The sequence below is a fragment of the Miscanthus floridulus genome, chromosome 19, assembly GCF_019320115.1.
Source record: "Miscanthus floridulus cultivar M001 chromosome 19, ASM1932011v1, whole genome shotgun sequence".
NCBI classification, from domain to species: domain Eukaryota; kingdom Viridiplantae; phylum Streptophyta; class Magnoliopsida; order Poales; family Poaceae; genus Miscanthus; species Miscanthus floridulus.
Window position 1 is genome coordinate 98,479,000 of NC_089598.1, and position 13,527 is coordinate 98,492,526.

The following is a 13,527-nucleotide window of genomic DNA, read 5'->3' on the forward strand; positions in this document are numbered from 1 at the left end:
TCCTGGCCTATGGAGCTAAAGCAGTGCTGCCCTCTCACCTCGACCACAGTGCCTAAGAGTGAAGGCCTTCGACCATGACCGAGCCATGGAGGCTCAACAAGACATAGTCGACCTGCTCGAGGAGGCCCATGAGATGACCATCATTCGCTTTGCTCAGTACCAACAAACTCTCTATAGGTACCATGAAAGAAAGATCGGAGGAAGGATCCTCGAGGTCGGAGACCTCGTGCTTCGAAAAACCCAATCAACCAAGGAGAAGCATAAACTCTCTCCGCCTTGGGAAGGACCCTATATGGTGACCGAAGTGATCCAACCGGGCACCTACCGACTGAAGGACGACAACAGCAACGTTCTCACCAACACTTGGAACATCAAACAGTTACGTCATTTCTTCCGTTAAAAATTCGGTCTTACCATTTTCTTCCATTCAACGTTCACTCCTACAAAGCACCCCCAGCTCGAACACTTTCGGCCCAGGTCGCTCGGGGGCTCCATGTGGGTGCGATACCACCTCTCTTTTTTACTATCATATGGTAAATACTTTTTTACCCAAACGAAAGGGTAGTCTGTTGCTTTAATTACCCTACGTGACTTTGCTTTAAACATTCTGACCGACCGCACCCCGCCACTACCTACGGTTATGAGCAGCTAAGCCTCGCGGGCCATGCTTGGGCTCTTAAGGTTGCAGCCTATAGGACGAACTGGTAGGTGCGAAAAAGAAAGTTCAAAAATAGAGCTATGCTAGGGTAAAAACAAGGAACGGATGGGACAAGCTTCCTCTTACAAAGTGATTCCTTCACAAAAACAAAGTTGTTGTATTCATGGATACACAAAAATGTTTACACATGGGGCTCCTCCATGAACTTATCCCTTACATATTTTGACTGTTTTTCTACTCTAAATACTACTATGACTGCCCGACGGCATTGGCTACCAGCTCGACTGGGGAAGACAAGGGCTGCTCGGTCTCTGATGGGACGATGTTTGGCTCAGTTGGAGGCAGGGCGACGTTCGCTTCTGACTTGGGCTCCACTCCATCCATAGGCTGGGCAACATCCTCTTAGCGTGCGCCTTTAGCCATGTTCGCACGACGAGCCTCCATCACCCATAGCGTAGAGACTTGCTCTGCCACCATCTATGCGCATGGCAGCAAGCTCTTCCTGAGCGCATGGATGGCATCTGGGCTCTAACCGTCGGCATACCCGCTGCAGATGATGGCGAAGTCTAGGTCTTGGTGGTGCATCGCCACCAAAGTCAGCACCCCCGATGTCCTATAGAACATCCCGTTGGAGATAAGCGCCCAAACTTCATCCAGGACCTCCACCAGTCGGATGGCGGGTGTGCTGGTGCTCGAAGCTGACCCAAACACCTCCGAGACAATGACCTGGGTGACATTGCAGATCTAGTCAAGCTCTCCCTCATGAGCACGTCGCTCTTCAAGGGACTTGGCTAGCACCTCCACGCTCCAATCGATCGTCGCCTTGGCCATCTCCAGGTCCTGCTCCAGAGAACCAACCCTTCCGCCCAGCTCTAGAAGAAGGATGACAAGCTTAGAAGCAAGCTAAAGGAAAAAACCCAGACATCAAAGGTGGAATAGATACATACCAAGGTGGGTGTTCTCGAGGATAGAGAGTCCCTTCTCTTGCTGAGTCACCTGCTCGCGCAGCCAAGCGTTCGACTCCTCCGTCCCCAGCACCTGTCTCCAGAGCGCGAGCACTTCCTAATCGACCTCCGACTGGGCCTTCCACTCTGACTCTAGGGCCTCCAAGGAACTTTGGAGTGCCACCTTGGTCTCTGCTAGGGACTTCTAGAGCACCACCTTGGTCTCCACCTAGTGGACCTTTGCCGCGTCAAGTCCCCGCTCAGCGGTGGTTGCCCGCTCCACTACGAGTAGTTCCACCACTCACGCCTCCGTCGCCTCTACCACCTGGTCTTGAGACTCACAGTGGGCAAACTCTAGCTGGTGCTCGAGCTCGGTGACCCACCACGACGCCATGGCCTCCCACTCCATCCGAGCGTGCTCCTCTCAAAGAAAATGCGACTTGCGGCACGACATCTCCTCCAAGCCCTGCAAAGCAAGAAGGAGGCATGCTAAGACAACTAGTGAAAGACCAAGGAGCCAAGGATGAACATAGAAAACTTACCTCTATGACGTGGGGTAGGTCAACCGTCACCACCTGATGGACGGACTTGACCCACTCTAAGGCCTCCTTGAGCCTCGCCCTAGTTTGGGTGAGAACGGACTCCATCACAAGTCCTCTCCCCCCAAGTATGTCCTAGAGCTACACCTCCTCCTCATCCTGAAGGATGAACCGCACCTTCCTTGGGTCACCAGGGTAGGGCCACACTAGGTCGGTGGTCGCCCCCAACCCACTAGAAGGCTCAATCGTCGACCAGACCACCGCCAGCTCCTACGACGGTGGGATAGCCGGTGGCTCCACCCTAGTGCCTATCTCACCAGGGTAGGGGACCTCCACCTCCTCGACCCTGTGGTCCACCACTGAATGCTCTGCCTTTGGCCTGGCCACGTTGCCGACCGACGCCTCCAGACCCGACCAGGAGGGCAAGCTGTGCGTCCCTCCGCTGGGCAAGGCAGGGAGCCTAGTCTCCATCCCCTCTTCTACCGCAGCTAGTGCAGGAGGGATCACGAGGGTCACCTCTGACTTGGCCTCCACCGTTGCCACCGAGATTGCCACCAACACTGTCGCCGCCGTACTTGCGACCGATCGAGAGGGCGTAGCTCCTAGAGGGGAAGGTCGCACCGCCGCCACCCTACTCTCCCCACCGCTCGTTGTGATGCGTTGCAAGGTGGTCCTCCACTCCTCCCACACAAGAGGGGGGTGATGCTCAACCCTGTCAGTATCTGGCCACTGCTGAAAAAATATAGGTCAGTCGCATTCAAAAACTCAACTGTCAGATAAAAGAAACAAAGAAAGCCTACCAGGATGCAAGTGGTAGGGCTCTAAAACCCCGACCCACTGGCAATGGGCCTTCCAGATAAGGGCCGCTCATAGGTCGTGAGCCATGCCCCCTCACCTCGACTGGGGGGAGTCAACCCGGCTGGCTCCTGATCGACCCACGAGTTGCCACGACCGTCGGCTTGAGGCGCGCTGACCGAAGCAGCTGGAGGGGCATCCCCACATTACGGGTCATGCACCAACGCTGACCCTAATGATGTGGGGGTGCAAGCCTTCTCCTCCGACCGCCTGGCCTACCCCACCGTGCCCAGAGTAGGTGGGGACATGGCCGACGACTCCTCCGAAGGGCGCGTCGACCGTGTCCGCTTTGCCTCCCGCTCATCAACAGTGTCCGAGCTTGTGGCGTGCTTCCTTGGCATGGGAACATCACCGCGCCTCCATGCCTCTTGCTCCACTATGGGGCCTAGCCTCCCTCATCCTTAGAGTAGATCATGTCATCACCCACCTCTGTGGGGTCCTCCGACTCGAGCTCTGCCTCCACATCGCTCCTATTTTCCCTAGCCTACACGCGCTGGGCAACCTCCTACTCCTTCTAGTGCCTCCTCATAGCCTTCTCAGCTCTCTTCTTCTTCCTGCCATCTGCTGCCTCCTTTAGGGCAGCTTACCAAGCCACGCCCTCCAACCCATTCGAAAGATGCGGCTAGGATTTATAACCGGTGAGGCCCCATGAAATGGACGACTTGAAGTCAAATTACAGGAGAGCGAGATCGAAAGGGACATGGAATAAGGAAAGGAGAATGTACTAGATTGGGCAGCTTCCCAGCGTGGAGAGGTCTGGTCTTTCCTTCAAGGGTCTCTCGGGCCTTCGGTTGCAGCACTCGGTCAAGTCAGCTCCAGACTTCGTCCTTCGCCAACTCCACCGGTGACACGAGGTCGGGGTCTGTCGGGCTAAAGTACAGCCACATTAGCCATGTCCTTTCCGCCAGTGGGGCGAACCAATGTGGAAGAAGGTGTGGAACACCCACACCCTATCGAGGCCATGCTACAACAGCTTCTAGAGCTCTGCCCCGATGATCTCTAGCTTGTTCTATCAGCTAGAGGGGCCCCATGACCAGCTCTCCCACCTATCTAGTCTCCTTTCGGTGAACGGCGGGAACAACGCCTCTACCGGGTTCTAGATGTAGAACCACTCCCCATGCCACCCCCGATTGGAGTCGTAGGGGGTATACGCAGGGTAGGAGCCTAACAAACTCAGCTTCTTCTGTAGGGCAAAGCCACCAACTGGCACGGTCCTGGCCTACTTCCCCTCCTACAAGGCTCACCCGATGAAGATCCACCAGAAGAAGTCCACATGCAGCTCCATCTCGAGGAAAGCCTCGCAAACGGTGATGAAGTCGATGACATGCAGCACCCTAGTTGAATTGAGGTGCTACAGCTCTAGGCCCCATTTATTGACGAGCCCACGCAAGAACCAGTGCGCGGGGTATCCCATCTTGTGCTCATGGAAGGCAAGGAAGGAGATGACCTTGCCAGCCCAAGGGCATGGAAAAGCCTCCCCCGTGGGAGCCCTCCAGTGCACCACCTCTTTCGATGGAAATAGCCCCTTCTCGGCATTGCGCTCCGGATTCATGAATGGATCTATGAGTTTCTCCTCTCCCTCGCTCTACCCTTTTTTCTCCTAGGAACCGCCATGACACACTAACGCTCTTGGCGAGAAGGAAGAAGGAGGAGAGGCGGCAGTTGGGGAATAGGTGAAGGAACAGGATGAAGACCCTCTCCCTTCCCTTATTTAAGGAGGAGGCATAGCAGTTGGGGAAAGGAAAATGGTTGGGGTGAAAAACCCTCTCCCTTCCCCCATTCAATGTGGATATGATGCGGTGGGACGCGTCCTGACCGATGGGGTGTGCCCTTCCCGATGAGATGGCGCCTGGTTAGACGGGATGTGGCCTAGGCTTGGCCCACCACTACCACACCCCGAGCATGGGAAACAAGGCGCAACAGCCCGTAGGCGGCCCTCCGCCTTCCTAGGCAGGGCCTAGAATGGCCCAGTGACAGGATCTCCGCCAAGGAAAGACCAATGGGCTTCCTGAGTCTATCGGATGGCTCAGGCAAATACCGAGAGACTGGTAAGGAGCAAATGGATGCCCCATGTGGGCCATGCTGACTCCATCATGAGCGATGAGCATGGATCCCATTCGGACATGTCCGATAAAAACTACTCAAACCTATCACTCGGGTCATCAAGGTAACTCTATCGATCCCACTTACTTTATTTTTTTCTGATACATGATCATTCATTCATCCATTCGCATACATGCATTCACACATTCATTCATTCATCCTATACATTTGAAGCATCGCATATGCAGTTAAATGCATCACAACGCTCTATGTTGCGTCATGAAGCGGAAGTTGCCTCATTCAACATAAGCAACGGCCGATCGGGGTTCGAAGGCTGGCCCACGAAGGGCTCAAGGCCGCCTCATGTTGAACAAAGCCAGGGGAGAAAACACAGATGAGCCCCCGTGGCCCTCGCCTAATCTACCCAGAAGCGGACAGGGTCATCTCAACCTTCTCGTTCGATCCTAAACTCGAGCCATGCCCACAGAATCTCCATCGAGGGGAGGACAGCGGGCCACCTAGGTCGGTCTCCGAAATGACCCAGGCATCTGCCAGGACATGGGTTAAGGAGTAGTGGAATGCCACATGAGGGCTATGCCAACCCTATCATGAACGATGGACCTAGATTCCACTCAAACATGCCCGTTAGCGAGCTCACTGAGCACGTCAATCAAGCCATCGAGGCAAGCAATGTTAGCTCGGCCCCTCCGGTTGCAAAAAAACCATGGACAGGGTAATGCACGGAACCAGACCAACCCCTACCAAGCCCAATGGGACTTAGGGGCTCAGCTCGCCCGACACTAACTCGGGAAATCAACCGACCACGCAAGTCGCGGGCAGGACAAACATGGGCAAACACTCCGAATGATAGTCTGTGTCCCTAGGAAAGAGTACCAAGATGCTCAGCCTCCAACCGACTCAACAGTCGGACGTAGGGTTAGGGGCTACACCCGCGGGTGCGCTCGCACGCACCTGCTATCAAAACAAAAATTCCCCCGCTGGCAAAACAAAAAACCCCTAGACGATTCTACCCGAATCACCTGGGGGCTCGGGGGGCTACACCCATGGGTGCTCTTGCGCGCACCCGTTGTCAAAAAAATCCCCTAGACGATTCTACCCGAATCACCCGGGGGCTCGGGGCTCCTATTGGGTTCATAAACCCAGGGTCCCTCATGGACCTGCTTTCTAGCAAAAGCTTGGCCCAGCAGACGACGTTGCGAACGACGTGCAACTCATGGTCTAGCCCAAAAATCTAACGATAGGCCAGAAGGGCAATCCAGTCTCTAGCTGGAAGGCCTGGCCAAGGAGGAACGATGCTCGCTTCCAACTCCGGCCCTCCTCTCCAACTGGAAGGCTTGGCCAAGGAGGAATGGCGCTCGCTTCTAACTCCGGCCCGCCTCCCTTACCAAAAGGCCTGGACAAGGAGGAATGACGCTCGCTTCCGACACTGGCCCGCCTCTTCGACCGGAAGGCCTGGCCAAGGAAGAACGATGCTCATGTCCGACTCTGGCCCGCCTCTCCAATCGGAAGGCCTAGCCAAGGAGGAACGACGCTCGCTACTGACTCTGGCCCACCGCTCCAACCAGAAGGCCTAGCTAGGGAGGAATGCCGCTCGCTTCTGACTTTGGCCTGCCTCTCCGACCAGAAGGCTTGGCCAGGAAGGAACGGTGCTCGCTTCCGACTTCAACCCACCTCTCCGACTGGATGGCCTAGCCAAAGAGGAACGGTGCTCACTTCCGACTCTGGCCCGCCTCTCCAACCAAGAGTACACTGAACCTTTGCTTATAGCTCTTGTTCGACCGAGAGGCCAGAGCCGACTGGGGACGCCCTCTCGGTGAAGACCCAGGAAATGGACAGAGCAAGTAAGGCGGGGCGCTCCAGTCAACCACAATACCAAGGACCATACCTTGCACACCTGCAGAACAGTACTATCAGGCCATGTTATATGGATGCTCCGCAACCTTCTAGACATGTCATAACATGAACAGTGTTGTGGGCGCCGACATTTATCCTATAGTATGATAGGCGCCGACATTGCCATACCAGAAGAAGACGGTGGAACCAACCACATGCATCCGGACACCAACAGTGTTGTGGGTGCTGACAAACCGTCTTGTACCCAATGACATGGGCAACAAGACTAGGTAGCTCACACACTCTCTTTCTCTCACACTCTCTCTCTCTCCTATAAAGCCGTCCCCTTCATCTATAAAAGGGGATGCACTATCTCCAAAGGGATGATTGATTTCAGATGAGTCAAACAACCATCAGACGATTCCAACGAACAACATACGGATCATTATGATTCTCTCTACCTGGCTCTAGAACTCTAAAGCTGAACAGAGCAACACTCAGCGCACGTCGGGGCTCCCATCACTCTTGGCCCTTCGGTCTGGAGTCCGACCGGACCTCTGACACCCCCCATCTTACTCCCTCTCATTTGCAAACCCACAGCAAACTTCTAGCACATGGGCTCAGGAATAAAGTCACCGACCGACTCAAACTGGGCGTAGGGCATGTTGCCTAAACCAGTATAAACCCTGTGACATTGAGTGCTAGGCCACATCCGATCACAACGTACGACAAAACTACACATATTTATGTGTTGGTCACTTTTCGCACCGACACATAGGATGGTAGCTAGACTTGTACTTCTACATGTGATACTAGAACCTTGCTTATAATGTTGATCTCATGGGGTTTCTAGTATGTTTGTTGTCTAGCTACTCATGGTGCTAAGGATGAACTTAAAAGTGCAATTCCGATTGGTATCACGCTTCAAAGGTTATTCTATACACCTTAGCATCACTTAGTAGTGGTAACACTCCCACAAAATTCATATTTATGCATGTGTGGAAACTTAAAACCAAATCATTTGAGCACACATGTAGGGGGAGTTATCACTACCAAGTTAGGTTTTATGATGCTTATCCAAATCTTAACATAGAGCTTAAATGTTGGATAAGCAACATAAAATCCAAATCAAGTTAGCAATTTACACTTGTGTGAAGTGCTAGCTTGAAATGAGCTTAAATTCCATATCTTTGTAGAGTTGTCATCAATTACCAAAAAGGGGGAGATTGAAAGGTCCTTGTTTGGTTTTGGTAATTGAGTGACAACCTAGGTGTACTAATTGTGTTTAATGTGAGATACATAGGTGATTAGTCCATAGGTACATTATGTGTGACAACCTTAGTCATGGAGGTGAAATGGCATGGAGATGTTCCAAAGCTCACACATGTGATGAAGGAGCTCATTGCATATGAGACATGACATGGAGTCATGTGATCAAGGTGGAGAAGATCAAGACAAGACTTGGCTCGATGGACCGGTTGCAAGTGTGAAAGTCAAGTTGAGTGATGACTTGGCGTCGATGGGCTGAAGCAACGGTGAAGAGCAAGTGAAGTCAAGATCGATGAACCAATATAGTCACATGATGATATGAAGTGGATCATATCATTTGGTGATTGGTTGGTGCATTTGTTGCATCAACAATGGAGGAGATGGAATGGAATGCGCAAGGTAAAGGCATAACCTAGGGCATTTCATTTGACCAGTCATAGGTGTGTAGAGAAGTTTATGAATGGGTTTAGGATAGATGGTCGTACTATCAAGAGGAGCAAACTTATTTGCATATCGGTCATCTAGTGCCACTCGAGCGATCTAACTTTGCATACGTGTTAGTATCAAGTGGCGTGGTGAAAAGAGTGCTAATCCTTTGAAAAAATGTTTGTGAAAAGCTAACACACATGCACAAGTTGGTGAACACTTGGTGGTGTTGGCACATTTGCAAAGGAGAAGAAGTTGGTGAAGAAAAGGAGGCAAAACCAGGCTCAGGGTGCTGCCTAGGTGGCACCGCCACCCCATGTCCGATGGCACCGTCACCCCTAGGGCAATGACCATCTAGCCTCGCCGAGAAGGTGTGTTGGGCTGGCACCGCCGTGCCTTCTCTGGTGGCACCGCCACCCCTAGGGTGGTGCCCACCTAGCCTTGGTTCAAAGCAGCAGCAGTGGAGGTGGTCATCGCCGATGACGGTGTGCACCGCCATGTGCAGGATGATGCACCGCTAGGGGACATAGCTTGGTGGCAACCAAGTGAACCTCAGAAGAAAATCACCATGTCAACATTGTCTTCATTATCTTCTTGGTGGTTTGCATTCCGCGCAACTCAAGCTTGTATTACTTTCATTTACATTGTGCTTGTGTAGTTGCTCTTGTGACTAGTTTAGCTTTAGTAGCTTGCTAGTTACCTTCTTGCTTGTGTAGCATAGAAGTAGCTCCCTTGCATGGCTAATTTGGTTTTAGTAACCTTGTTAGTCACATTGCTTAGTTGTGTAGATAAGTGATTTGCGCTCTCTAATTTGGCTTGTGTAGCCTTGTTATTGAGCATTACTAGTGAGCTTAGGAGCTTTGTGCTTTTGCTTACAAGATTATGTAGGAGCTCCCCCGGTTGCTTGAAGTACAGTTGCATAGGTTTGTGTGACCTTACAAGCTAGATTTGTTAGGTGAGCTCTAGCTAGCCCGGCACCTTTGTTGCCTATTTATGATCTTTGTAAGGTGCTTGAAACTTAGATAGAGGGGTGTAGTCTTGGCAAGACCGATGGTTTTAATTCTGTATTTGTCTTAGTTAGACTAATTGATGAAATTTTAGAAAGGACTATTTACCCCCTCTAGTCCGCCATCTCGACCCTACACTCCTAGGGGAGTGCAACAGGTAAGCATCCACCCTCATCCGATTTGCTATCCTTGCAATATAGTCGAGTTATTATTCTTTTATAATTGAGTTTTTTCCTCTCTACGTTCTTTAGGTACTACTGTATTAGCGGTTGCAAGTATACGGTAATGGCCCCGTTCGCTGGTCTAAAATTTGGCTGAAACTGGCTGAAAACACTGTTCCGGCTGAAAAAACAAGCCGAATAAGCCGAATATGGGGTAAGCCGAACAGGGCCAATATTGGACTACCTACATGCCATTGGCCATAAGTACCTGTGTCTGTTGTAAGTACTTTGAACTGACTTTTGGAAGAGAGAAAATTTTCTTTCAGATCGCCCTTTCTCATCTTTCAAAAAAATGTTTATGTTCAAAAAGAATTTTGTCCTTTCATGTAGCGAACATGTTAATAACATGTATGTTTTAGATCTTCAAAAAATGTATGTTTTATGTAGCTAGAATTTATGTTGCAGTGATCTTTCAATTGTTTGGCGTAGCAATCTGCAATTCATGCATTATACATGGGTACTTCACTTAGTTAAATTTGTCGGGTTATTTCTTTGTCAATAAGGAAGAAAGATTGATTTTTGGGACCGTTTTTAGCTTCAGCTAAAGCAACTTTAGTTAGTGCTAGAGTGCTTTACAATCTGAAAGGGCTCCTAATATGTTTCTCAGACTCAACTAGTCTTCATGTCAACTTTGAGAAGTCCTTTTTGGTTTCCATCAACCTAACAGACCAGAGAGCTCCCCACCTAGCTAATACCTTTAGTTGTAAAGTTGGTGCTATACCTTTTACCTACTTGGGGCTCCCCTCTTAGCACTACAAAGCCCACCCTGCAAGACTTCTGTCGGGTATCGATATTAGGGATACCCGGAAGGAGGCTAATGGCCATGAACAATTAACTCGCCTGACCCCAAGGGCGCGGACTCCGTCTCGCCTGACCCCGAGGGTGCGAGTTCCATCTCGTCCGACCCCTTGAGGGGGAAGCCCACCTCGCTCGACCCCTCAAGGGGGGATTCCACCTCGCCCGACCCTAAGGGAACATATTCGATCTCAGGCGGGAGCACGGTGGCCTGCACCATCCCCAACCACTATGGGTATAAGAGTACGAACCCAGGATCAAACTTCTGACACCAGAAAAGGAGTAGGCATGTCTTGACGTGATCTGTGGCAATGATGGGCCATACTTGGGAGCTCACGTCACCGATAGCGTCGAGCAGGCCAACACTGTGCTGCCTAACCCCCCGCACAACTTCCATCAGGGGTACCTGTTGACCATGCTGCCCACCAGGACAGAATGGAGTGCCACTCCTGCTGACGACGCCCACATGTAGCATCAGTGGCAAATAGGGCCACGATGTGGAGCCATCCCCGTCATCATCTATAGGACCGGTGGGACCCATGTAGGGGGATGAAGGACAATGTGACCCCAGAGGCCCTCTTCCTCCTCGCTTCTCTCTCTCTCTCTCATGTAACCTGCGCCATCCCCTTCACCTATAAAAGGGGAAGCAGGATGCCTCACGGGGGGGACTATGGGGGATATGACCCTCGTTATCCATAAGACAAGATGATACGATGCGAGGTCTTGATCTTCATGACGTAGGATCAATCACCAGATAACTAGCTGAAGAACAGCCAGATAACTTGCTGCAGACAGCGATAACTAGTGCAACCTGGAAAATAAAACTCGAAGCCAACTACCATCTTTAACCAGCAACCTGAATTGAGGATTCGCCCAACTACACTCTCAAGAAACCAACCAACACAACCTATAATCAATCAAGGTAAACCTTGAAGGGAGTAGGAGCATCAATTGGGAGCGGATGAAGCCGCTGCTTCTGTAAATCCCGTGAAGGAAATCACAAGAGCAAAGGGGTAGAGATCACTCTCAATATTTGTTAGCACACAACTGAACAAAAGGGGGGTTCTGTATTTCGATTATCAAAAGTCTTCTTTTGCTTAGGAGTACATGGATATTTATACTAGGAACAGCCCTCCTAGATAGGTATAAACACGAAAAGGAAAAGAAAAGGTAGGCTATGTGAACAAGCTTCCAATAAATGAGTTTCTGAGTAGTTTCCGCGTGGCTGTTGGTCTTCTGCGTAGTCTTTAGTGTTTTGGCAATAACTCCATCTTGGAAAATCCAAATGATGTGTTCTTAGTTGCGTTGGAAACCTAACTTGATAAGGTTTCACACCATGTATAGCATGCACCATGAAACATTGTAGAATGGTACAGTTTAATATGAGAAGTTGTACCAATATCATGTCCTGAGAAGACTGTTAACCCTCTGAGCAGTCTGCACTAAAGCTGGTCGGATCTGCACTAAAACTGGTCAGATCTGGTCGGCCTTGAAACATTAGAAACTAGATTTCACAAGCTTTCCAAAAAGTCCTCATTGACCTCCATAGCCTTCGGGAATAAAAAGTTATGATATTTTCTTCTTGACAGTTCTGTCAGTTTCAAGAGGTCTGACCAGTATGTACTAAGCTAGTCGGATTTCATTAGTTAGAAGTCCAAACTGGTTGGCGTTAGCATCATTGGAAAGTAGACTCGACAAGCTTTCCAAAATGTGCTCATTCACCTTCATAGCCTCTGGAAATCAAAAGTTATGAATATTTCTTTCCGACTGTTCTACAAGACTGGTCTGGTTCGAGTATGGTTCTTCTCTGTGGTCATTACCTTGTGTGTTCTTGCCATTCCCTTTAGTGACCCTAAGCAACAACAATGTGCACGACTTAGGCAGTATATAATTCTCATTAATATTAAATTGAACTTCATAAAGTAGCGCATTCACCTCTTGTTGTAGCTTCTTTGCTCGACTACGTGTAATTGGGTCACCAAAGGCTTGGGCTGGTGTCGATGTAGGTGATACTTGAGTTGGTGTTACTTGAATTGGAGGTTGTAACATGTTTGTTGATGACGTGGTCATATCACAAGACATGGGCCACACCATCAGAGGTGGCCCAGCCCACAAGATCAAGGCATGCACGGCACTGGTCGACGTGCACCGCAAGATATTGTATAATACCAAATAGGATACTTTTTTTGTAACCCTACTCCTCTATAGTATATAAGGAGAGGCAGGGGTCCCCTAATATACATCTACTTACATCTTATACTCAATGCAATACATTAGAACACAGGATGTAGGTATTACGTCATATTGATGACCGAACCTATCTAAATCTCATGTCTCGATGCTTGTATTACCATCTAGTTCGTATCACACGCGCCTCCACCGATTCATCTACTACTGTAGCTATACCTCTTGATAGACTGCCGACCAGATTTCATCAACAGTGGCGCCCATCGTGGGGCGTGTGCATGCTGATCCCTGACGAACCAGATGGCCAACCTCAAGACCAACAATGTCGATGGCGACTCAGCGTCTCTCGACATCTTGAATTGAGATATCCTTCCATTGCCGATGATCTCAGACTCAGCGTCCCAAAACATCTTGTGGCTGTACGGTAGACTAAGCTAAGATCATCACCATGCAGCTCCAATCTCCAACTCATCTACTATTGCCCTCTCAAAATCAATTTGCTATGCACGTGGATCATGACGTCCAGACTGATTGAGTAAACAAGCAAGGGACAAACGCATCTACAGGGCATGCAGGAGTTAGGCCTCCATGCATATATGCATGCATTATGGATTGGAATTCTAGCAGATCGGTCAATAGTCCACCTCGATCGAATCCAGCTCCGACTCGTCTCCGACCAAGTTCAACTCCAGCTCTCCCAAGAGTAGCAACCATCCGACTCAAGTCTTG